This window comes from Papio anubis, chromosome 9, assembly GCF_008728515.1.
Source record: "Papio anubis isolate 15944 chromosome 9, Panubis1.0, whole genome shotgun sequence".
In the NCBI taxonomy this organism is placed as follows: Eukaryota; Metazoa; Chordata; class Mammalia; order Primates; family Cercopithecidae; genus Papio; species Papio anubis.
This window is the reverse complement of record NC_044984.1, coordinates 14,815,185-14,840,247: the sequence shown is the minus strand read 5'-3', so window position 1 is coordinate 14,840,247 and position 25,063 is coordinate 14,815,185. Positions and strand designations below refer to the sequence as shown.

General features: G+C 37.3%; 1 protein-coding gene across 2 annotated transcripts in view; it reads left to right on the top strand.

Annotated features, from left to right (window-relative positions):
• Nucleotides 1-11,138: 11,138 nt before the first annotated feature.
• The window catches only part of EPS8 (epidermal growth factor receptor pathway substrate 8), a 167,416-nt gene continuing 153,491 nt past the window's right edge, over nt 11,139-25,063 (top strand). The window contains exon 1 of one of the 2 annotated variants that reach the window (XM_017945692.2): nt 11,139-11,546. The gene's annotated coding sequence lies outside the window, so the exon portion shown is untranslated. The other variant, XM_017945693.2, reaches the window with a different exon arrangement.

Sequence of the window (25,063 nt, the reverse complement as noted above, 5' to 3'; positions counted from 1 at the left end):
CAAAACAATTTTGGGCTTCTTATATAAAACCTACTTACTCTAATTTCATACATAATTATAATGTTGCTATCTATTTCATTAAGTCACAGCAGATTAATAGTAATAAATTAACAGGACAGGAAAAGTGGTAGAGGAAATCATAGCAACAAAACAGATGGAAGGATGCCAGATTGCATAGAGGCAGGAAGACTTAGAGAAACAGACCTTGAGTCCTCAAAATGATAGCCATGACCTCTACACTCAAGACAAAACAACTCAGGCACCCTTTCAGTCACTGCTATATAAGTGTGCAGTGACTTATCTGCAGTGCCAAATCAAAAGACTCATTTTTTTTTTTAAGTTTGTTTGTTTGGGTTGTTTGTTTTCAAATTCCATTTGGTAGCAAAGCCTAACTTGTACTTGTTTGGCAGCAAATCTTATCTGAACTGATGTGAGGCAACTTAGGAAGTTCATTCTAATTTGTGGGAATATGTTTTGCTGCAGAAATAAAGTGTTAATTACAGACCTTATTTGGGGTGGGATGAATATATGGTATAAGCACCACGTTCCCTTTACAAAATTAAAAACATCTGGTTGCAAGGGTTTTGGTTAAAGGTTGTGTACCTCTGTAGTACAGTCATGAATGTGCAGAATGATGAGGGTGGTTAATAACATCAGAAATGCATCCTTTGGCCAGGTGCAGTGACTCATGCCTGTAATCCCAGCACTTTGGGAGGCCGAGGCGGGCAGGTCTCTTGAGGTCAGGAGTTTGAGACCAGCCTGGCCAATATGGCAAAACCCCATCTCTGCTAAAAATACAAAAATCAGTCATGCATGGTGGCACATGCTTGTAATCTCAGTTACTTGGGAGGCTGAGGCAGGAAAATCACTTGAGCCCAGGGGGCGGAGGTTGCAGTGAGCCAAGATTGTGCCACTGCACTCCAGCCTGGATGGCAGTGTGAAACTCTGTCAGGACGAAAGGAAAGGAAAGGAAAGGAAAAGGAAAAGGAGAAGGAGAAGGGGAAGGGGAAGGGGAAAGGGAAAGGGAAAGGAAGAAGGAAGTGAGGAAGGGAGGAAAGAAAGAAATGCATCCTTCATACGATAAAGTAAAGACAATTCTTTGAAAGCTTTGCATTTACAAAGTGTTCATTAAAGTGATACGAAACTTAGTGTTTTTGGAAAGCCAACAAGTGTTTATAGTACACTTTAGAGATTCTCTCCTTTCTCTGTGTGTGTTTGTTGGGGGTTGTGTATGTGTTTCTGAGTCCTTTAAGATGAAGTTACATTTAAAATCTGTGGGATGTATTTGCTCTTGCCTTTCCCAAATTGGGATTTCTTAGCAACCAATGAATTTTTGATTTAAAAAAACAAAGCAAAAACGAAACTGGGATTTCTGTGCTGTCATCAGGAACATGATCTTTAAGGTTGTTGGAGTTACCTTGAGTACAAGTGATCTCAGTGAGATAGCTATTGATAAATGTGAATTTGCATTTTAAAACTTTCCAAATTCATAATAGGAGTTTTCTTTCATTTTATTTTCCCTGCTGAGGATTCTGCTGTTAAGGAAGAAGAAAGTTTGGGTGCCAACTAAAGGAAACAGTGTCTGTGTTTGCAATGCCAATGAGCTTACCCAGGGGGAATTGTTAAATAGCCTAAGGATTATTCTAGCTCAGCAATCCTAAAGATACAAAAATGCAACTTTGGACATTAGGGATGGGAGTTTTAAAAATCTGCCCGAGTTCTAGCAGGAGTAAAGAATTGAGAAACATGAAAAATCCACACTGAATAATAAAATATTACTAAGTTAAATTTTCTCTGCTACAAAATAATACAGGTCCATGGCTTAAAATTCAATTATAGAAATAAATTAACTGAAATAGTGAAAGTGACTCCTATTACACTGTCACCTCTCTTCCATAAAAATACTGGTAGAATGTTGGCTTATATTTATTTGTTATTCTTTTTTACATAAGTTAATTCATACTACATAATGTATTGCAACATGCTGTCTCCCCCTACCTTAATGAATATATATCTTGCTGTCTATCCTAGCTAGTAGTTAATGTCACCACCTCATTTTCAATTGTATAGTAGAATTACATTTTAAAGCTCTACTATAATTTTAAATAGATAGTTTTTTGAAGGTTTTTTCCCCCCATGGTTATTTTACTTTCTTCCCTTTTCATTGTCATCTGTTTTTTTTTTTTTTCCCCCTTAGGCACAAGTAGGAAATTAAAAAGCCTAGATCTGATTAGAAAAAGCTGTAAATAGTGAGATAAGTGCTGTTTGTAAATGGCAAATTTCCAGTTCTGCAGAACAAACAGCACCATTCTCTCAAAATGATAAAACAAATGTCTTTTTTGCATTTTAAAGAGCATTCAGCTGTTACTAGTAATTGGATCAATAACTCTCAAATTCAAAAATTAAATTTCCCTCAGTTATACAGAACATTAAAATTTCTGGTGGAAATCAACCTTTTCATAAAAACAAACTTTCACATTTAAAATTGGAAACAGAATATCTGCGCTCTTCTTCAGAAGGGAGTTATTTATTTATTTATTTATTTATTTTTATTTTTTATTTTTTTTAATTGACAGAGCTCATCAGTCATTCAAAGGTCAGAGATAATAGGGAATGACCTGAGTCCAGGTAGATAAGAGAATATGACTGGAGCACTTTCACCACAAATTAGAGCAATAATTCCATTGTCCTTCTTCTGTCATTCTGTCTCATCTCTTTTAGCCTTTCCCTAGCAATGGTTGTCTCCCTGCATTAAGGTCCTCCCTACTGTATGTAATTCTATGATTTATCTCCCAGGAGGAACAAGAATAGTAATTAAGATGATCACCCATGACCCACCTTACAATACTATTGCAACTTACCTATGTTAGCTTCCTCATTTCATTCCTTTCCTGCCTTTCAGAGCTAACTACTATCCTGAATTTTGTGATAAACATTCCTTTGTTTACAAACTAGTTTTTGTCAAATGTATGTTACTCCTAAATAATAAATATTTAGTTATGCTTTTCTGAGATCTCTTAAAAGGGTATCTTATTGTGCATAATCTTCTATGACTTTTTTCACTCAACTCTAAGTTTCGAAGAGTAATCTGTACTGCGGAACACTGGTTGCTTCCGCATGTTCATTGCTATAGTATATTTTGTTAACAGAATATACTAGAATTTATTTCTCTTTCTTGCAGTTTTACGTATTTATAAATTTTATTATTATGATTTCTTATTCTAGTCATACATTATTGGGGAGTTTTTTTTTTGTTTTTGTTTGTTTGTTTTTTTTTGAGATGGAGTCTCACTTTGTCACCCAGGCTGGAATGCAGTGGCGGGATTGCAGCTCATTGCAACCTTCTCCTCCTGGGTTCAAGTGATTCTCCTGCCTCAGCCCCTGAGTAGCTGGGATTGCAGGCATGTGCCACCATATCTAGCTAAATTTTTTTGTATTTTTAGTAGAGACAGGGTTTCACCATATCGGTCAGGCTGGTCTTGAACTCCTGACCTCGTGATCTGCCCGCCTTGGCCTCCCAAAGTTCTTGGATTACAGGCATGAGCCAGCATGCCCGGCAGGGAGTCTGTTTTTAAATCCCATTTAAATTAATCTTTAGAAATTAAAATGTACAATTAATTAAAATTTCATTTTAAACTTAAAAGTTTAAAAAATTAGTCTGCTATTGATTTCTAACTCTCCTGCCTTACAAACAGATGAGTCAAGATCAGTGGTCAGTGAATCACCGCCCTATAGGCCACACTTGGCCTGTCACCTGTTTTTCTACAGCTGGCAAACTAAGAATGGTTGGTACATTTTAAATGATCAAACAACACAAAAGAAGGATAATATTTTGAGGTGTGTAAAAATTACATAAAATTCAAATTTAATGTGTCTTACATTAATTGGAACATAGTTAAGGTCATTTGCTTATGGGTCGTCTATGGCTGCTATTGAGCTACACAGTGGTAGAGTTGTGTAGTTGCAACAGAGACCACTGACCTCCAAAACCTTAGCTTTTGTTATCAGGTCCTTCACACAAAAAGATTTTTAAACCCTTTTCTAGATGATGCAAATTCTCAGAAATGTGTTAAGGTATCCTGGTTAATTTTTACAAATATTTCTTATGGGTTTGTTGAGTATGTGTATTCTCTAATTGCTATACGCCACATATGTATTACACGTATGATATATATATATTGATATAGGTCTCTATGTAAGTAATCTACATATATATCGAGAGAGATAGAGATAGATATAGAGATATATAAATAATAGTGGTTGAATGGGTGTTGAAATAGCTACACAATGATAATAGGTTTTCCAATTTCCTCTTGTAGATTTTATCATTATGTGATGACCTTTCCTAGCCACAATAATGTTTTTTTATCTTGAAGTCCATTGCGTGTGATGTCAACATAGCTATACTAGTTTTAATTATTACATAACTGATATATCTTAAGCTTTCCATGTTCTTATGTTTGTAAAAACATATAGCTATATCTTTAAAAACTGCTTTGACTCTGTCTTTTAACTAGAGAGTTTAGCCCATTTATATTGTGATTATTTACGTTTGAATGTTTTTCTCGTCAGTCTTTACCTTCGCTCTTTCTATGTCTCCTTTTCTTCTACGTTTCTTTTTTCTTGCTTTTTAATGGCCTACAGAAGAAGACTGGTTGTTAATATTTGTTTACTTCTTATTCTTTTTCCCTTCCTCTACTGGTTTGGAATTTCTACATCACACTTCCGTTCTTTTAGAGTCTTTAAAATATTGTGGAGCGTAATGGTCAAAACCATGTTCTCTGCTTGAATTCAAATCCCAACTTCATCACATGCTAACTCTACGATTTATGACCTTTGTGCGTTTGTGTGTGTTACCTGTAAAATGGAGGTTGTGAAGTACCATATGGATCATTTCTCTTAAAATATTATTGTGAATATTTTTCTTTAGAACACTTAAAATTAATATATTAACCTCCTCAAAACAATACAAGAACCTTAGAATGACTTAACTCTAATTATCCTCCTTCTGACTTGTAAGTTATTTTCCAGCGTTTAAATTGTGTCTTTGAAGCCTCACAAATTTCATATTGTTTATTAATATTATTTTGTACAGACCAGGCCGCTTTATATTAATCCAGATGTTTATCAGCTTATTTCTTCACCATTTTTTCTTATATTCCAGTATTTCCTACTGGGTCAGTCTCCTTCGTCTGCAAGTGTACTGCAGAAGTTCATCTACTGAAGGTGGTAAAAAGAATAGTTTTTAATCTAAAAATGTCTTAATTCCATTTTTGTTTTGAAAATATAGTTTTTCTGAACACTAAATTATAGGTCGACAGTTATTTTCATTCAACATTTTGAAGATATTCCACTGTCTTCTGGCTGCCATGTTGCTGCTAAAAATTATTCAGTCTACTTGTTTTTCTTTTGTAGGTAATATTACCCCCCTCGATGATTTTAAGTTTGCCTTTTCCCTTGGTGTTTTGAAATGTCACTGTAGTTTATATTGGTTTGCTTTTTTTCATGTATCTTACGTGATACATGTATATGTACTGCCTCTATTTCATTTTCTTTTCAGGTATCCTACTTGATACATGTACATAGCCAGGACTTCCTCTTTTTGTAGATTCATGTTCTATATTAATTTTGGAGCATTGTTAGCTCTTGCCTTTACTCCGGTGCATATCAAAGTATATTTTATGCAGGATCCAGCTCTCTCATTCTGGGATTCTAATTAGAGGTGAGTAATCTCTTAACATTCTCTATATTCCATATCTCTTAATGTTTATTATTTTCTCTCTTTTTTCACCTTCTGTGATGCATTCTGCATAATTTCTTCATATGTAGCTTACATTATTCTTTTCAACTATGTTTAATCCACTCTTTAACTCATTTATGGGGTTTTATATTTTAGCAGTTATATTTTTCCTTTCCAAAAGTTCTAGTGGGTTCTTTTTCATGTATGCCTAGTCATCTTAGATAGGTTTCTATTTATGATTTTAATTTTTCATTTCTTTATACAGCCAGATCATAGCTAATTAGTTTTTTTGCCTCATAAATCGATTTATGTTTATTTATTCTGCTAATGCTCATGTCAGCAGAATTTTCTTATATGGCTTGAGATCTTTGATTATGAATTCCTATTTGGTTGATGTTTATTTGTGGGAAATTCTGGCACACTAACTTGAGCTTATTTTTCTTCAAAGAGGATTTCTGTCTATCTTTCTTGGGAACTTGTGGACCCAAGGACCTGAAACCATACTGACTTCCTTCCAGCAGAGTCAGCTAATATGGGATTTAAAAGATTAGCTTCTTCACCTTGTAGCCAGTTTAAGTCTTATTTAAAAGATTACTGCCCACCCCACCTGCTTCAGCAATTTTGTTTGGTTTTGTTTTCATTTTGGACCCTGAGAGATTCCCTTTACTATCTCAGAGTCCTACAATGCATATCAAAGTATATTTTATGCAGGATCCAGGTGATGTGTAGCTGGAGAACTTTTCAAATTATCTAATTTACTTTTCTGTGTGAAGCTTAAAAAATACATGCCAACTCTCTACACACATTTAAGTATAGTGTATAAGATGGGGAGTTTTTTGCCTGAAGGAGCTCCCAATGTCCTCTATATTTTATTTTGTTTCCTCTTTTTTCTTAGATTTTCATTACCTTTTCCATGTGTTTCATTTGGTTTCTTTCCCCTTTTTCCTTCTTTCAAAGTTCTCTCTTGATTTACCCTCCTACCTCAGCTACACTGCTGGATTGAACTAAATTATTATTTCAAATTATAATTATTAGTTGAGTCCAAAAGCATTTGTTGAATGAATGACCATTTCACACTCATTAAATTCTTCAAAAGATTCAAGTTCTTTTCAGAACTTCAGTGCTTTTTACTCAAGTAACACTGGTTGGATTTTCTTCCCTTTGTGGAAAACTAATTCTTGATTATTAAAAAAGATGGAAAAGCAAAAGATATCATCCATGGGTAAGCAATGTTGTATATGCATTTATTTATTTTTAACTAATATAGTTTCTTTTTGGTGAAAATAGAGGTTATGTTTGGAAAAAAATTCCTTGTTAAGAATACTTCCTATCATGCTTCAAAATTTCTATACATTTCTAGTTACATATTACAAAAGAAATTAGGGCATTTTGACATTTGAAGGCTAAAGCAAATTGAGTTTGTTAACTCATATGGGTGTAAAGAACCATAACTAACAAGAAATATAAATATCAGTTACAAAGTAAGAAGCAAGCCCAAGCACCTCCTAAAGTGAGAACAAATATAATAATCCAAGCAATTTGGTTTGTTCTTTCAACAATGTGAAATAATAACAATGGTGGTAGCCAACCTGAAATTACTTGTCTACCAAGTTATACTTAGAAGATTTAGATAATAATAATAATAATAATATTCTAAGCTACAGTGTACCTTTTCTAGATTTACTCATGGATATGTTTTACGCTATATGGCTTTAAGGCTGTGAGTCTACAGAGGTATACACAGCAGTCCCTAAATTATACTCATACATCAGATTGGGGAGTGGGAGTGAACAGGGATGTTTGAAGAATTCTTCTGACTCTTGGGTAACGTGGAGATAGCTCTTACTCCCCGGATAAAATTCGGTCATTATAATTGCTCCACATTTTCTGTATGTACCATTTACACCCAGCTGTAGACTCTGCTCCTATATTTTGTGACAGAGTATTGCTCTGTCGCCCAGGCTAGAGTGCAGTCACATGATCTTGGCTCACTGCAACCTCTGCCTCCTGGGTTCAAGTGATTCTCATGCCTCAGCCTTCCAAGTAGCTGGGACTACAGGCATGCGCTAGCACGCCTGGCTAACATTTGTATTTTTAGTAGAGATGGGGTTTCGCCATGTTGACCAGGCTATTCTCGAACTCCTGTCCTCTGGTGATCGGTTGGCCTCAGCCTCCTAAAGTGCTGGGATTACAGATGTGAGCCAATGCGCCTGGCCTGCTCCATATTTTGAATGCCCCATTCACTCCAGGTATCTATCTCCATTCTACATCATTCCTACATCATTGTCATCCCAAATGCCAACCTAAACCAATGAGATTTTCAAAAAGGAAAAACTTGTGTATAGTGATACTCCAAATAGGTAAGTTTGACATAGATTCTTAACAAAAGCATAAACCAGATTATTAACAATGGTTTTAGTGGGGATCACTAATACCAGAATGGGTTAATCTGAAAACAGATCTTATTTAACTAGTTTCCTTTTTTTTTTTGAAAGAGTTTCTTGGACCAGTAGATTTGGGATGCCAGAAACAGTAAATGTTTATTTCAGCAAAGCATCTAGAAAACCTTCATGAACTGCATGTTGCTTATGGTATGGTTGCATGAACTAAAGTGCTTGAAAAGTACTGGTTCATAAATGACTGTTATCTTGGAAATCTATTTTGGCGGTGGACTGTCTGAAGATATAGGGGAAAAGAAACCCCAAACCTAAGTGTTCTTTTCTATTTTCTTATTCAACAATCAACACAGAAGACTTCTGTAAGCTCTGGTTACCAAGAAGTGTGTTAGAATTTCCCCCACCAGCAATCAACCAATCAATCCTGCAGCAGACAGAAGCTGGGTGTCTTCAATTCAATTCTGATACTATCTACCTGGAGATAATGTCAGATCCTACAGGTTGAGGGCTCAGTCCTGCAAGACTACACCGACTTTGATGCCAATCAAAAAAGCCCCAGGTGGCTTTACTTGTGCTTCTGACTGAACAACTAGAAATTAGGGTTCCCATGACTCCCTCCTTGGGTTTGGTTATTTTGCTAGACCTGCTCACAGAACTCAGGGAAACATGCTGACCATTTTCTTATAAAGGATATTACAGAGAATACAGTTGAAGGGATGCAGAGGGTGATTTATGCCCTCTCTGGGAGCACTGCCATCCAGGAATCTCCAGGTGTTTTGTTATTCATGTTCCCCTCTCTGGAAGAGCATGTAACCCATTATTTTTATTTTTATTTTATTTTATTTTTTTGTGGAGGCTTTATTGCATAGGTGTGATTGATCAAGTCATGGGCCACTGGTGATCAGCTTAATCTTAACCAACCCCGGAAGTTAGAGGGTGGGGCTGAAAGTCCCAACACACTAATCACGCCTTTGTCCTCCTATGACCAGTCCCCATCCTGAAGCTATCCCGGAGCCCCCAGTCATCAGCCAATTCATTAAAATACAAAAAGATATTCATCACTTTGGAGATTTCAAGGATTTTAGGAGCTATATGTCTGAAAATGGGATGAAGACCAAATATATATTTTATAATATCACAGGCTCTTTTTAAAGCCTGTTCTGTGTTACTGTTTCTTACTAGACATAAATGGAGACAAATAAGGTATATTTATTAAATTTACAAATGTTTTGTTAAAAGTGATCACTAGTATTTATCTGAAATTATGTCCTAAAACAAACACGATAAAATTTAATAAGAATAAAACAAAAATGAAGATTTAAATATGTAGAAGTGTAGACTATGTAAGGTGGAAGATATAGTTTAATTTAGTTCATGTGAAATAGACTTGGGTGTTCTATTTGAATGTAGGTGGTCTGTGCCTGGATCAAAGGGGTGGCTGATCAGCAGCTGGAGAACTGGAACTCAGTTCTTGCCCCACTGTATTTGAATGTTGTATTCTGAGCGCACAATTTAGAGAGGAGAATGAAAAAGCAAAACACATGCAAAGCAAGGTGAGTAGTGTGATTATGGCAGCTCACTGTTATTTGAAAAACACTTAAAAGAGAATTTTTGAAGAAATGTATTAGATCTGTTGGTTACTTAATAGTTGCTCATACTATTTCAAGGCTTGCAGTGTCTATAAAGAATGAGATTCATATTGTGTGGTTCTGGGGCAGAATCAAGACGAGTAGTATAAGAGAAGTTGATTTGATGTTCATAATGATACAGGCTATGGTGTTAAGCAGACCTAGTTGTTAATTCTGGCGTTAGTCAGCATTGGCTTTGGCAAAAAGAAGGAAACTTCTGGGTTTCATTTTCCTAATGTGTTTAATAGGTATAATAAGGCCTATCTCATTTTAAAGACTAGGAATAATGTGTGTAAATTGCTCAGTTCCTGGCATAGGTAAATATTCAACAAATAATCATGGGTATATGTAATGATAAAAAAATAGAAATTTACAACATTGGAAATGTTCAAGTGGATAGTGGTCTGGTGGAAATATCAGAGAGAGGATTCCCACTTAAAACAGGGGACTGGACTTAGCCGTTAGATCGATTCCAACTTTTAGAATGGTTTTAATGTCCACCTTGGCATGTTATCTCGTCTCTCCCTGACTGTGCTTTTATTTGCTTCACAAGGCAAGCAGGTCCAATCTCTTTTAACCAAGTTTAATTTATAGGCTTTCGTTGACTTCTGGAAGTCAACTGACTTCGAAATTAGGACAGCATGGGGGGATTGCGGGAGTAGCTATGACAATGAGGAGTTTTAAGAGTGAGAAAACACAATGTCTATGAGAAGATGGACTTCTCTTTTAGAGGCTCCATGAGCTACTCAGAGAGGAGGTTACGAGGGTTGGTTAAGGCACGAGAAGCACAAAGCGAAAGAAGCCTCCACTACTTCAAACCACATCAGGGCTTTTGGCAAGAGCTACAAGAAAAATAGACTCCCAGGCAGCCGGGCGAGGCGGGTCTGGGCTTGCAGGCTGGCGCTAAGGACCGGCAGTTGGGAGAGTCCCAGGGACCCGATGGAGGGCCTTGGGCACCACCAGTTTTACCGCATGGGTTGGAGAGACAATAAAAAAAGAGGAAAGCGACAAAAAGGGGAAAATAGGTCCGAGGGCCAGAGGAGGAAGACGAAGGCTGGCTGGTCATTAGGGGCGGCTTGTTTGCAGCCATAGGGCAGGGGTTACGAGCTGCAGCCAGACCCCGGGTGTTGCAACCCGAGCGCTTTCTCCGCCCGGGGCGTTCATCCTTGCCGGGGGCGAAGCTCTCCACACGCTCTTTGCTCCTTCCCGCGCCTCCTGCCTGCTAGTCGGTCCTGCTAGGGCACTTCTGGAAAACCCGCTGTCGGCTCGCTGCCTTGGTCCGACTTTGATCGCGGCCTTGATAACTTGGCGCAGCGCCCTGTCTCCTTTCCTCCGGTCCCTCTCCCGCCCACCCGGCCTCACCGGCCGCTTCGCCTGCAGCGCTGGAGTCGACCAGAACTCCGCGGCTCGGCTGCCAGCAAGACCCGGAGAGCGGATCCCGCTCCTGGCTGCGCGGCGCGCACTCGCCTGCCCGCCCGCTCCCCCGTTCCTCGCGCGGGCACTGGGCATGCGCGGCGCGCGGTTGGCACTGGCCGCGAGCGGGCGGGCGGCTCCAGACTTCACAGGCAGCAGCTAGCGAGGCGGTCTCGCCCGGCGCGAGGCAGGCGCTGTGCTCGCCTCGGAGATCGCTGCTCTTCAGCTGGGCGCAGGAGGCGGCTCCGCGGCTCGCGGACGACTGGCTGGGCGCGAATCAGATTGGGGGGCTTTCTCCCGGTCCCCTCCCACCTCGTCTGGGCTCGCGGCGTCTCCGGGGAAAGCCGTGGCCCCGAGGGCGGATCCGAGGTAAGAGCCCCTTGGCGAAAGGCGCCGGTCCGGGGGTCCGGTGGCTTTGACTCTCTCGATTTTAAAAATCCGCCTTTGTGTGCTGGATCGGAGCGGTGCCAGGAGCCGCGTCCGCCTCCCTTCACTTTGCTTTCAACTGGTGTTGGCAGCCAGGTGCGCGAGGGCGCTGCGGCCGGAGACGTTCGCTCGCCGGGTCCGGGCAAGCCGCGGGGCCCGTGCAGACCCGCGCCCAGGGCTCCGGGAGGCTGGGCAGGGAAGGTTCGCCGTGGCTCAGTGATATTCATGGTAACCTGAGCTTCCGCAGATACACCTGCGCTCATCTGGTCCGTGGGGCGACTGCAGACCGAGTATCCCGATCTCGGCTTATTATGTTAGACTTGGGATTTGTTGAGCTGCTCTCCGCACCCGCCTCAAATGGGGAGGGGTTCTTTTCAAAATGACCCTTTGGGACAGGGTCCCACCTCCGTTCACCCCCTCAAATTAAGATAGCTCATTGTTTCGGAATCGTTGTCAATGCCTAATTGCTGTTGACTTTCTTAGCTTACTCCACTTTACTCACCATTTTACTTTTGGGAAGACAGACGGCTTTTCTCCGGTTGTGGTCAGTTCATGCATTTGAAATGGGTTTCCCCACCCATGTACCCCCTGCTCTCTCCGATGTTCTCACTCTTACTTTCTTTCCTAGGACTACCTGTTTGCAAAATCTTTGCACCGATCGTTCTCCTGCGGTGTTTCTTAAATCCTCTTCCTCCCATAGGGCCCGTAGTACTGTTGGAATCTCGCGGGGGGCAGGACGCCGTGGTATTAGGATTTGAAATCCGTAGACATCTAGAGCGGTGAAGCATTAGGATTTAGAACCCTCCTTTACAAAATATGTTTCAGTGAAAAGTGTTACTGCTTCTCTTTTCAAGGTTTCTTGCCTTAGATAGTAAAGAGGAATAGGTAAAAGAGCTAATATGTTAGGATGAGTTCAGATAAAACTTGGTTTCAGATGTGTATGTGAAGAGTGTGATTTTTTGGCTTTGTCGTTTTTGAGAAATAGGAGAGTTAGGATTCCGGGCAGGCTTCTTTATATTGAAAATAATGATAATAATAAAAAACCCCTCAAAGTAACTGTGTTGTGTATTGCCTCTAGTTTATTTTCATTGAAAGGACTCTATTCTTTCACAGCTCCTTGGGTTCTGGAAAGTGAGCAGTATTAATGGACATCATGTGCTAGTGAGTCTATTGGAATTAAAGTCAATGTCATCCTGTCTCACCTAGTATAGAATTTTTTGTTTGGGATCGCAGTTTTCTAAACATATTGCTGTAGTTCTTAAGTTACTGGTGTGGAAAATTTTTGGTCACGAATTCACACTTTTACTTACAATTTGAAAGTTAAAACAGTATAGAATTGTCACATAAAGGGTAAGGTAGAATGTATCACAAATACAATAGTGTTAATAGAATGCGTTTAGTGCCGAATACACAGATTGAGACTTTGTAAGATTGCACCACAAGTCATTCACTTTATAGCAGGAAAAAAGAAGGAAAATATAATTTGCTTTTAATTCTACTATTCTGAGATAACTGCTATTTACAAGACTTGGTGCATTCTCTTTAATTTTTTTCACTTCCCAATGTCATTGAATATTATATATAGTAATTTCTAGCAAGTGTAATTTAACTGACACTATTAATAGCCCCACTCTGAATAGGGTGATGTTTCTTTTGTTTCCTGTCGGGAACCTAATGTCTAATTTTGAATATTTTGCTTGTTTGTGATCAAACATAAAGATTCATTTTGTTTTTATTTCTAGCTTTTTCCTGCTTTCAAGGTTTTATCAATACTGATTCTTTTCAGATACCAGTTCTTTTCTATGCTATGGCATTGGCTTGCTACTGTCTACTTTGTGTTTATTACATTCCAAATCCTAGTTGTTTTGTTACACTCTATTTCACACCCTTTCCCCTGCTGCTTTTTATTCTTCTCTCTACTCCCTTCTTTTACATACCTCTTTTAATTCTGTAGCAGGTCACTTGAACCAAGGTTTGTATAAGAAAACATAGTATCCAGAATAGGAAATGATAGCTTTTTAAAAGTTGTCTCTTTAGATACTTGAAATTCTATTGGATGAATATTTAAGCACCGATTTATGTAATATTTATATACAACTCAGCTTTCCCGAGTTTATGAAACATACTTGGTAGTTACATGGGTCATCACAAAACAACATAAGTTAATGATAGGGTACAAACTTTTGGACATCTGTAGAGGTATGTCAGGGGGAAAAAGTGAAATTTTAATTAAAGTACTCTGGCTATAGTAAATCCCTCCTGGGAATTATTAATAATACATGAAATTGTTTGCAGCTGTTAGTGATTGAAAATATTTTTGTAAGAAAAATTCTGCATTGGTATAGTTGCAAACATTTTAAGTTGAATATATGCAAGAAAGTGTAAGGGTCTTCAGTGCTTCACTACAACCTTTTCTGTATTTTCTAGATGCATTCCTAAATGGGATTTCAAAAAATAGACCTTATTTCTCAGAAGTTTTGGATTTACAGGAAAGCTACAAATACAGTGTCAATATACCCCCATATCAGCTTCCCCCCTTATTAACATCTTATATTAGTATTTGTTACTATTAATGAACCAGTATCAGTACATTAGTATTAACAGAGTTTATACTTTATTTAGATTTCCTTAGTTTTTAATGTCCTTTTTCTGTTCCAGGACCCTACCATCCGGAACACCACTAAATGTATTTCTTTGTAATGTCTCCCTAGGCTCCTCTTGGCTGTGAAAGTTTGTTAGACTTCCTTGTTTTTGGTGATGTTTGAGGAGTACTGGTCGGGTATTTTGTAGAATGCATTTTCGTTGGAATTTATCTAATGTTTTTTCTCATGATTAGACTGTGATTATAGGTTTTTGGTAGAAAGATCACAGAGGTAACACGCCATTTTCATCTCATATCAAGGGTATATACTATCAACATGATTTGTCACTGTGATACTCATCTTTATCACCTGGCTGAGGTAGTATTTATCAGGTTTTTCCATTTTTCTCTGCCTTTTTCATGCTGTGCTCTTGGAAGGACTGTGTATGGCCTATACTTAAGGAGTAGAAAGTTATGTTTCCCCCTTTGAAGGCAGAATATCTATATAAATTACTTAGATTTTTTTCTCCATGGGAGATTTGTCTCTTCTCCCCCATGTGTTTATTTACTCAATCATATTTATTTTGTTCTGGACTCATGGGTATATATATTATATAAATGTAAAATCTATCTATCTGTCTAAATATTTTGGGTTATAATCCAATGCTACTTTATTTTGTTACAGCTTGGCTCCAGTGCCTCTTTGACATACTACCATCAATGTGAATTTTGTTTTTTTGGAAGCATTTCCTTACTTTCTGGTACTATGAGATGCTCTAGGTTCATCTGTATACATCTTGCCACGGTCCTAGAATCAGTCATTTCTCCAAGGAATCTGGATCATTTTGTTGGGGAATGGTGTTAGAAACCAAGATCTGAGTGCTAGGTGTGCTTGTTGCTTCTGCGGTGTCATTGCTTCTAGGTTCTCTCATGTGACAAAGCAGGAAATACATGTGTGTATATGAACATATCTATACATATTTTTATGTAACAGTTTGTATCCATGTTTAACTGTGAATTTACATTTTATCTGTAATGCTAATTCGTTACCACAGGTATCATTCTAGCCTTCTCCCCTTGTTTGTATGGAAACTTACTCCAACAGTGAGAAGAAACCTGGCTTGCACCATCTGCCATACATTTGCTTATTCATTCCTTTCTTTCATAGATGTATAGCAGCATTCAAATTGTTAACCTGTGTTTCAATGGGAAACAACTTTAGCATCAAGAGTACACTGTTTATGTACTATTCCTTTTGCTTTTAGTCTCACAGCCTCTACTTATTTCTAGAGTTAGTCAGCTAAGCACCTTTCCTCCTATCCTTTTCAGTGAGATTGTAGCACACATTTATGATACAGTTAGATTTCTTTGTTACAATCTGCATTCCACCTTGGGATTCCTTGACCTTCTAAATGATTTGCTTACATTTGCATACATTAAAGTTTACTCTTTGTCCTGTGAAGTTCTTTGGGTTTTGACAAATGCTTAATTTGATGTAGCTATCCTTAAAGGATCATAGTGTCATACCGAATAATTTCAACACATTACAAATCCCCTGGGCTTCACTCGTAACCTCTGTGAGCCCCTCTCCCAGAAAACCACGAATCTTTACTATCTCTTTACTTTTACCCTTTCCAGATGTTGTATAATTGGAATCATACAGCCTTGCCAGACTGGCTTCTTTCATTTAGCAATACACATTTAAGGTTCATCCATGTCTTCTTGAGGTTTAATAGCTCATTTCTTTCTATCATTATCAGATATATCATGATTTGTTTATTCACCCATTGAAGGATATTTTGATTGCTTCCAGTTTTTGGCAACTATGAATGAAGCTGCTATGAATATTCACATGCAGGTTTTTGGTTAGACATAAGTTCTTATATCCATTGGATAAATATTTAGGAGTATGATTGCTGGATCCTGTGGTAAGATTATGGTTAGCTTTGTAAGAAATTGCCAAACTGTTTTCCAAAGTGGCTGTACTATTACATTTTCACCAGCAATGAATGTGAGTTCTTATTGCCCCACATCTTTGCTAGCATTTGATTTTGCCAGTTTTTTTGGATTGTATCCATTCTAATAGGTGTGTAGTAATATGTTATTGTTACGTTAATTTACTATTTCTTAATGACATATGATGTTAACATCTTTTCACATGCTCCTTTTCGTCTGTACATCTTCTGTGGTGTGATGTCTGTTCAGATCATTTGCCCACTTTTTAATGGGGTTGTTTTCTTATTGTTGAGTTTTAAGAGTTCTTTATACATTTTATATACAGGCACTTTATCAGATATGTGTTTTGCAAATATTTTCTCCCACTTTGGTTTGTCTTTTTATTTTCCTAACAGTGTCTTTGTCAGAACAGATGTCTTTAATTTTAATAAGGCCAACTTACGAATTTCATGGATAGGCTTTGGTGTTGTATTTGAAAACTCATTGCCAAGGCTGCATAGATTTTATCCTGTGTTTTTCCTAGAAGTTTTATAGTTTTGCATTTTACATTTAGGTATGTGATCCATTTAGAGTTAATTTTTATGAAAGGTATAAGGTCTGTGTCTAGCTTAATTTTTTTGCTTATGGATTCCTAGTTGTACCAGCACAAGTAAATGTGATTTTTAAATTATAAATTAGGTTTGGAATTGAAAGGAAAATGTTTTTATTAAATTTTTTATTACATGTTCTGCAAAATTACTTACCTAAACAGTTGAGAAATGACTTAGAAACTAATATATAATACAGCGTGTACTGTGTGCCAAGATTTATTTCTAGACATTGTACATAATTCATTTTCCTCTTTTTTTTTTTTTAACTAACTCAGAAATTCTTCTTTGTGAAAATGGAATTGTTAGTATAGAGTAACATCTGTCAGTTCTTTTAGATCTTATCATAGGAAATAATAGTTTGATTTTTTGCAAAAAGAATCTGGAATAAAGGATTTGCAGGGTGTATGTTGAGAAGAGGCAGTTGATGTATGCACCAACTAGAAATCTGAGACTTAACTATATGGTCTTGAATCTTTTCCCATGCTATTCTTCCTGCTACAAGTGACTTTTTTCAAGTACAGTTGACCCTTCAATAATGCAGGGGTTAGACGCACTGACCCCTGCACAGCTGGAAATTTGTGTATAATTTTTGACTTCCCAAAAACTTAACTAGTAACCCTTCTGTTGACTGGAAACCTTACTGATAACACAGTCTATTGACCCACGTTTTGTATGTTATATGTGTATTACACTGTATTCTTACAATAAACTAGAGAAAAGAAAATTTTGTTAGTCAAACCATAAGGGAGAGAAAATACAGTTCTGTACTGTACTTATTGATATTATAAGTTTTTGTCTGCTTACAAGATGACTCCTATGTCTGAAAAGGTGGGGAATGGAGAGGCAGGGCTGGGAACTGCAGCTGCAGACCTCAATCTATGCTACATACCAAGCAATTCAACTTTATCTCGTAATGTCATGACTTTTCTCTGTTTCTGGGGAGCATTTCCGGCATCTCTAGTGGCATGTTTTCATTCGAGGTTTGTGGTATTGCACTAAACAGGATGAAAAATACAAGAGAACAGCGAGAAATCATTTTTTACTGTGATACACAATTTACCGGAGAGATGAACCGCTCACGCAGAGATGATTAACATCACACAGTGGATTAAGCAGATACTCACAACACTTGAACTCACTGCAATCACAACAGGAGGTGGCTATGAAATTATTACAGTAGTACAGTATATACTACAGTTAATTGTATGCTGTTAGAACTTAATGCATCTTTACATTTGTTTACATTTCTCTTGACTGTGAATGATACTGTGTATCGTGTGTGTGTGTAAGTTTTGATAAATTTTAATTTTTTCTAATAAATTTTATGGCTACTGCCATAAAATGATAAAGTAGACTAGTATTTATATATATAATGCATTCATGACATACCTTTTTTCTTAATTTTTTTGTTATCCCGGCTACATGGTTTGTCTGTGTTTTTATTGTGTTTATTTATTTAAAAAATTTTTTTGAGACAGTCTCACTGTCACCCAGGCTGGAGTGCAGTGGCACAATCTTGGGCTCACTGCAGCCTCAACCTCCCAGGCCCAGGTGATCCTCCCCACTCAGCCTTCTGAATAGCTGGGACTATAGGCATGTATCACCAAGCCTGGCTAATTTATTTTTATTTTTATTTTTTGCAGAGACAGGATCTCTCTGTGTTGTCCAAGATGGTTTTGAACTCCTAGGCACAAGCAATGCTTCCAAGTTGGCCTCCCAAAGTGCTGGTATTATAGGCATGAGCCACCACACCCAGCCCAAGTGTTTTTAAATTGTCACAAATCTCCAAAAATTTTTCCAAATATATTTATTGAAAAAAATCTGGGTATAAGTGGACCCATGTTAGTTCAAACCTGTCTTTTCAAAAGTCAAATGTACCTCTCTTTTGGTATACATTTTGTGTCGTTGATATTGTGGTGTACTATAGTTTGCATATTTGTCCCCTCCAAAACTCGTGTTGAAATTTCATCCTCAGTGTGGCAGTTTTGAGAGGTGAGGCCTTTAAGAAGTGATTGATCCATTCATGAATTAATGGATAAGGGGTTATCATGGGAGTGGGACTGGTGGCTTTGTAAGAAAAGGAAGAGAGACTGAGTGAGCGCATGAGCACACTCAGCCCTCTTGCCCTGTGATGTTCTCTATTGTCCTGGAACTCTTAGAGAGTCCCCACCAGCAAGAAGGCTCTCACCAGATGTAGCGCCTTGACCGTGGACTTCTTAACCTCCATAACTGTAAGACATAAATTCCTTTTCTTTAGAATTACCCATTTCAGGTATTCTGTTATAAGCAACGGAAAACAGAGTAAGACAGGATTAGAAATATTTATATTGTTGCACTAAAGTTAGAACCAGTATTCTTCAAGAAGCAGGTGGAGCAGCTCACATAATAATAGTACCTTTTGTGTGGCATGTGTTACATACATTATCTCCTTTACTGTTACAAGAGCCCTTTAAGGCATGCTTCTTTATCTCTGAATTACAGATAAAGGAATAGGCCCAGAAAGATAAAGCGACTTGTGTCACACATGGGGAGAAAGGGACAGAATTGGGATGAGAACCCTGACCTGACTCCAAAATCCATGCCCTTTCCACTTGGTCGTGCTGCACTTATAAAAGAAAAAGGGCAAGGATGGTATCAGGGTGTCCTTAATTATATTCTTTTCTTTCATACTGTGCTATATACTTGCTCAAATGACTACTGTGCTAAACAACAATAGCTAAAAAAAATGTGTATTTAGCTCCACAAAGATTCTTCTAGCTTTGTTTTCTGTTGACTTATCTATATCCTACTGACCAAAGGTATGTGGTGATGGAACATGGTTGTAAAGAATGAGATTCTTTTAAAGAGAAAAATTTGTGGGGAATTAGACAAAATAAAACAAGTAATGGTAGCATTAGCTAGTTGGTTATTTCTTTCCCTCATTGGATTTAAAGCTTCTCAAGGACAGGGAACTGAGTCAGTTAAGTTCCCCGAGGTATTTAAGCCCAACACACTGTATATGACACACTCACAAAAGGCTTGCTGAATGAAGTTAGTACTTACTATCATACTTTTACATAAGTACTTAAAAGGGGATGAGTTTTCCTCACATAGGAAGTTGAACATTACTACATTTTATTTGTTTATTCATTCATTTTTTATTGAGTGTTTGTTGAGTATCTGTTCTGTGCCAGACACCAGGAATACAAAGATGAGTAAGATAGGATCTCTGCCTTTTGTTGTCAGGAGGCTCAGAGAATGGAGGTAGCCAGACACCCGTTTTAGTACAGTGTGGAGCTGAAGGAAGGATATATTAAAAAGCAAACAAACAATGGACTTTGGAATCAGACCTTATCTGCCTTGGTTTTCTTATCTAAGAGGTGGAAATGTCAAGTAGGTACTGTTATCCATGGGGGATGTTAAATGAAAAGTGTGTGTGTGTGTGTGTGTGTGTGTGTGTGTGTATTCCCAATCCCAGCACATCGCAGAAAGGAGAGCCTCACTGTGGCCGAGGGAGTCAGAAAAGTCTTTACTGGGGAAGGTGATGTTTGAGTCTCATAGAATGAATTTTTGAGGCAAAGCGAGACACTAATCTCTCTCCAGGTGGAAAGATGAGCATGTTTGACGTCTGTGGAATGGGTTGGCATGATGGGAGTGGTGGGAAGTTCTGCACATTCCCACATTCAGAGTTTACAGGAGTATTAGAACTGAATGAGCAGTTATTTTTCATTTTTGTAAGTAACAATACAACAGAGTATTCATTACATTGTAGCAGAAGAGAATAAAGATACTAAACCTGTTTAAGAATTGCATGAATCTTCTAGTCACATGGCCTTCTAAATGTAGCTCTTTATGTAGCAAACAAATTCATGTGTGCTTTTTCAGTCCTGTGATACTCAAGTGATTATATGGAATTTAAGAAAGAGAACTTGCATGTTTTTGGGTGAAATTGGAGGTCCTGTTTCAAACCATTCTTACATTTAGTAGCATAGCAACAAAAGAATGTAATAATCTATGAAACCAGATCTAGTCCTGTTTAAGCCTACCTAAAATTCTAAGCCATAAACAGTTTCTGAACAGAACCTGAAACATACTATTTAGGAATGTACTAAAAAATAACTTGTTAAATGAATTATGTGCTTGATAAGAGATCAGAGTTCTATAATTGAAAAATTGTGTTTTTAATATAAGGGGAGAAGAAAAAGAGAAAGAAAAAATAGAAAAAAAGATTGATAGAAGGAAGTTTGTACTTAAATGAGGGAAAAACATTTTTCAAGTCCCTTATTGAGAGCTGTTGAATTATCTTTTGTTAACACCATTAGAATATTACTGTTGTTCCTTATTATAGAAATACTTGTATATTATTGAGATATTTGGTAGTTTAATGCAACAATAGAATGTTTCCAGTATCTGAAGTGGAAAAACAAAGCTGCAAATAAAAATATATGTAAACTCTCTCTCTTTTGAAAAGACATTGATTACAATTTATCTAATTTTCTACAATAATTTTGACATTTAAAGTTGATGGTTATTTTAGACCTGAATGTATAATAAGATGATTTTAAGTACTCTTTTAGAATTTAAAGAAAGATATACTTTTGATGATAGAAATAGAAGATACACTTAACTGTTTCGCTAGTGAAAAGTCTGTTATATTTTTCTAGGCACGGTGGCTCACGCCTGTAATCCCAGCATTTTGGGAAGCCAAGGCTAGTGAATCACCTGAGTTTGGGAGTTCGAGACCAGCCTGACAAACATGGAGAAACCCTGTCTCTACTAAAAATACAAAATTAGCAGGACTTGGTGGCGCATACCTGTAATCCCAGCTACTCGGGAGGCTGAGGCAGGAGAATCGCTTGAACCCCGGGAGGCAGGAGGTTGTAGTGAGCCAAGATTGTGCCATTGCACTCCAGCCTGGGCAACAAGAGCAAAACTCTGTCTCAAAAAAAAAAAAAAAAAGTCTGTTACATTTTAAAATCTTGCTTTGCCTTCTTTTTGGGGGGCTTGGATTTCTTGAAATTCATTTTGTGAGTAACTTGGTGAATTAATGACTCATTTTCTGCCTGGGCATGCAAACTGCATTTGATAGTTTCTTTCATATATGGAAGAAATGAAAACACTACCTCTAAGTAGATTTACTATCTTTATTCCCCCCATAAAGGCATGAACAGCTTGTTCATGTTTATATGCATGTGTATGTAATCTCCAATTTCCCTTTGCAGTGGGTTTTCAAAACTTCAACTGTTTTATGACAAACTATATGTATTTGGGAGTTTAAAAATATTATTCTTTAGTCCAGGAATGTTGATTTTTGAAACCCTATCTTCAGACTGAGTTGTCTTTATTGTTTTAGTGTTTATCTATATTCTCAGAACCTCTATTGTGTGGTCTGTTTTCAAAAAAGTACAGTGTGTTTTTTTTTTGTTGTTTTGTTTTGTTTTTTAGCACATCAAGATCCTTTTAGTTGACAGAACATTAATTTTGTCAGTAGTTCTTTTATTTAGCTCCTTTGTGGGGCCTTGTTAGATTCTGAATAATTTAATAGCAATGGAATCCTTTCTGTGATAAAAATCTGGTCATTGGTCCAGTACTTGCAGCATTATTCACATGATACTCATGCATGCAAAGGTGTGGGATTAACACATATGCCTGAAGAGTGTGTGTCGGAGTGTTTTTAATCATTGTTGAAAATCACCCTCTAAAGATTTTTGTGTGCGTTAATTCTCAGATTTGCTTAAAGTATTATCACTTCTATTTTAAAATGAATAATCCATGATGGCCTAGCCTGAACAATAATGTGTAAGGAAAATTGGAAAAATTATAGCTTCATTTAAATTTAGGAATAAAGTCTATTTTTTGTGTGTGTTTGTATGTTTGCTATGTTTACAGAATTACAGAATAAATGGTTTAAAGCGTATTTCTTTTTATGTTATTTTAATTCTTTTACATTTCTTACCCAAACTGTTGAAACAAACAGTTTCAGCCCCAGTTAGTACAACATCCATAAACTTGGTCCACATTTCACATTTTCAGCTTTATCTGAAGACTTGCTACTTTCCATGGGCTCGTCAAGAAAATAGTCTTTTACAACTCTTGAAGCAGATAAATAACCATGTGGGCTTTCCTTCATCACTGCCTTCCCCAACTCTTCTCCTCCTCCCAGCTGTACCCCCTCCTTTAGCTCGTTTCTGACACCCTTTTTAAATCCTCAGATGGCTTTAATAGAAAAGTATATTTTTCATAACTTTGATAGCTTTCCAATTACTATTCTAACTCTTTCTTATTGCCTGGTGAGATCTCAGTCATGGAGAGAGAAGTCTGAATAAAAGAGACATTCATAGTGGTTGTGACAGTGAAGGTTAAGTTTAGGCTGCTAGGGAGTTTGAAACAAAGGAGGGATTGAAGCCTTCATCGCCTTTACCTTATTTGGGTACTAAGTAAGTGATTTTGGAAATAGTAAAATCTCATTATGAAGAGAGTGAAATCTAGTCCAGAATACATGTGTTAACAGTGCTTAACTTTAACTGGAATGCATCTTAACACCATTCAGTTTTTATACCGATTAGAAAGGTCCACTGTGGCTTTGTTCATATATTAGGACATATGCTGCTGGTTTTTTGTTTTGTTTGTATGTGTATATGTGTGTGTGTGTGTGTGTGTTTCATTTTGCTTTGTAGGTACCCCTTCTCACTGTAGGGAATTTTAGAATTTGAATTAAAATATATCTTGAGTCATATAATGTAAAAAACAATTCACATAGGCTCCTCCATGGCATTGTAAAGAATCTTAAAATGGATATAAAAGTCACTTCATCTTACCTCCAATGTCCTTCCTCCATCTATATCTGTTATCTCTAGCTATTTTCATCTTTTCTCTCTGCCAGGCAGTTAATGGAATTGTTGAAGAATGATTTTGTCAGCTCTCATTGGACTACAGGATAAAAGACCTAAAAATATGGGATAATTTAATCCAATGGCTACCAATTACATTTTGTGTTATGTGTATGGTTTTCAAAGGCATTGATATAATCAAACTATTGTTATTGGGAAATATGACATTTTCAATAAGATTCCAAACTAATAGATAGAGTGGTAAAATGATTGGAAAAACAAGCGGTGGTAGAATCTGATATAGAAATAGTTTGGCAGTAGCAAAAGGGGAAACACTATGTTTCTCAAGAACCCATAAGCCATTTTTACCAGCACCGTGCTCTTCATGAGCTACATCTAGGGAACTTTGATTCTATGCTGTAAGGAACAATATATTATTTGATTTAAGTGTATATTAAGTAAGTGTTCAATAAATAGCTGCAAAATAAAAGACTGAGTTCTGAATGTGGAAATTCCTATTCTTGCAAGATTGAGCCAGACATTTCTAGCTAACATTGACATTATTGGGCTAATGCGGACATCAGTTGGGTTTTGGGTATTAGGCGTAACAAATGCTTGCTGATGCGTAGGGGCTAATCTAGGTCTGTTAGTTCCTGAGAGAGTGCATGTGAACTTGAGGGGATGGTTTTTAGAGTAGTCATTCACCTAAGTCAGCTGGTTTTTTCTCTCTTCCAGAAGAGTACCGGATTGCTCCTTTACAGGCGATGAGTTGAGAACATGGCTTAACTCTTAAAGCTAGAGAAACTAGTTCAGCCAGAAGTGTATTATTTCCCCCCAAAATTACATTTAAAAGCTTCTAGCTATGATCATTTCAGCTGCTCCTTCCTCCTCTTCTAATTATTCTTGCTATTTCTGTTACTGATGTCAACCATACCAATCACTGGAAAGGAAAATACCTGGGCAAAAATTTCTTTTAAAAGAAAAATTGTTGGAGAGAAATATGCACACAAATGCATATGGAATATATAATAAAATACATATGAAACTGTCCTTTGTATGTGAAAGTGAGTTTGTTTGTTGTAGCGGTGTTAGAGCTTGTTTGATTCACTTCAGCTTTTTCCAGTGTTCTTTCTTGTAATACACATATATGGGACAGGAATTTTGCTAAATCATTAGCAGGCCCATCGGCTTAATGTAACCCAATCTAGTTTCTTGATCTAACAGTCCTGGATAGACAACTTTATCTAATAGAAAATAATTTTGTTTCAGTTAATGAAATTTATCTGTCAATAAAGAAATTAAGTGCCTATTAAGTGCTAGTACTAAATAATGAGAATACTGTAATTGACAAGATAGACAACATTCTTATCTTCTTTGTGGACTGTGTGATGTTAGACGCCTAAATAAAAAGAAGCATAAAAACTTAACAGAAGCATCAGGTTCTAGGTAAGGGCTCAAAAATCTGGAAAATAAAGGATAATCTTTTTGGCTTCTCTCCCCCTCTTTCCTTAATAGAGATTCACG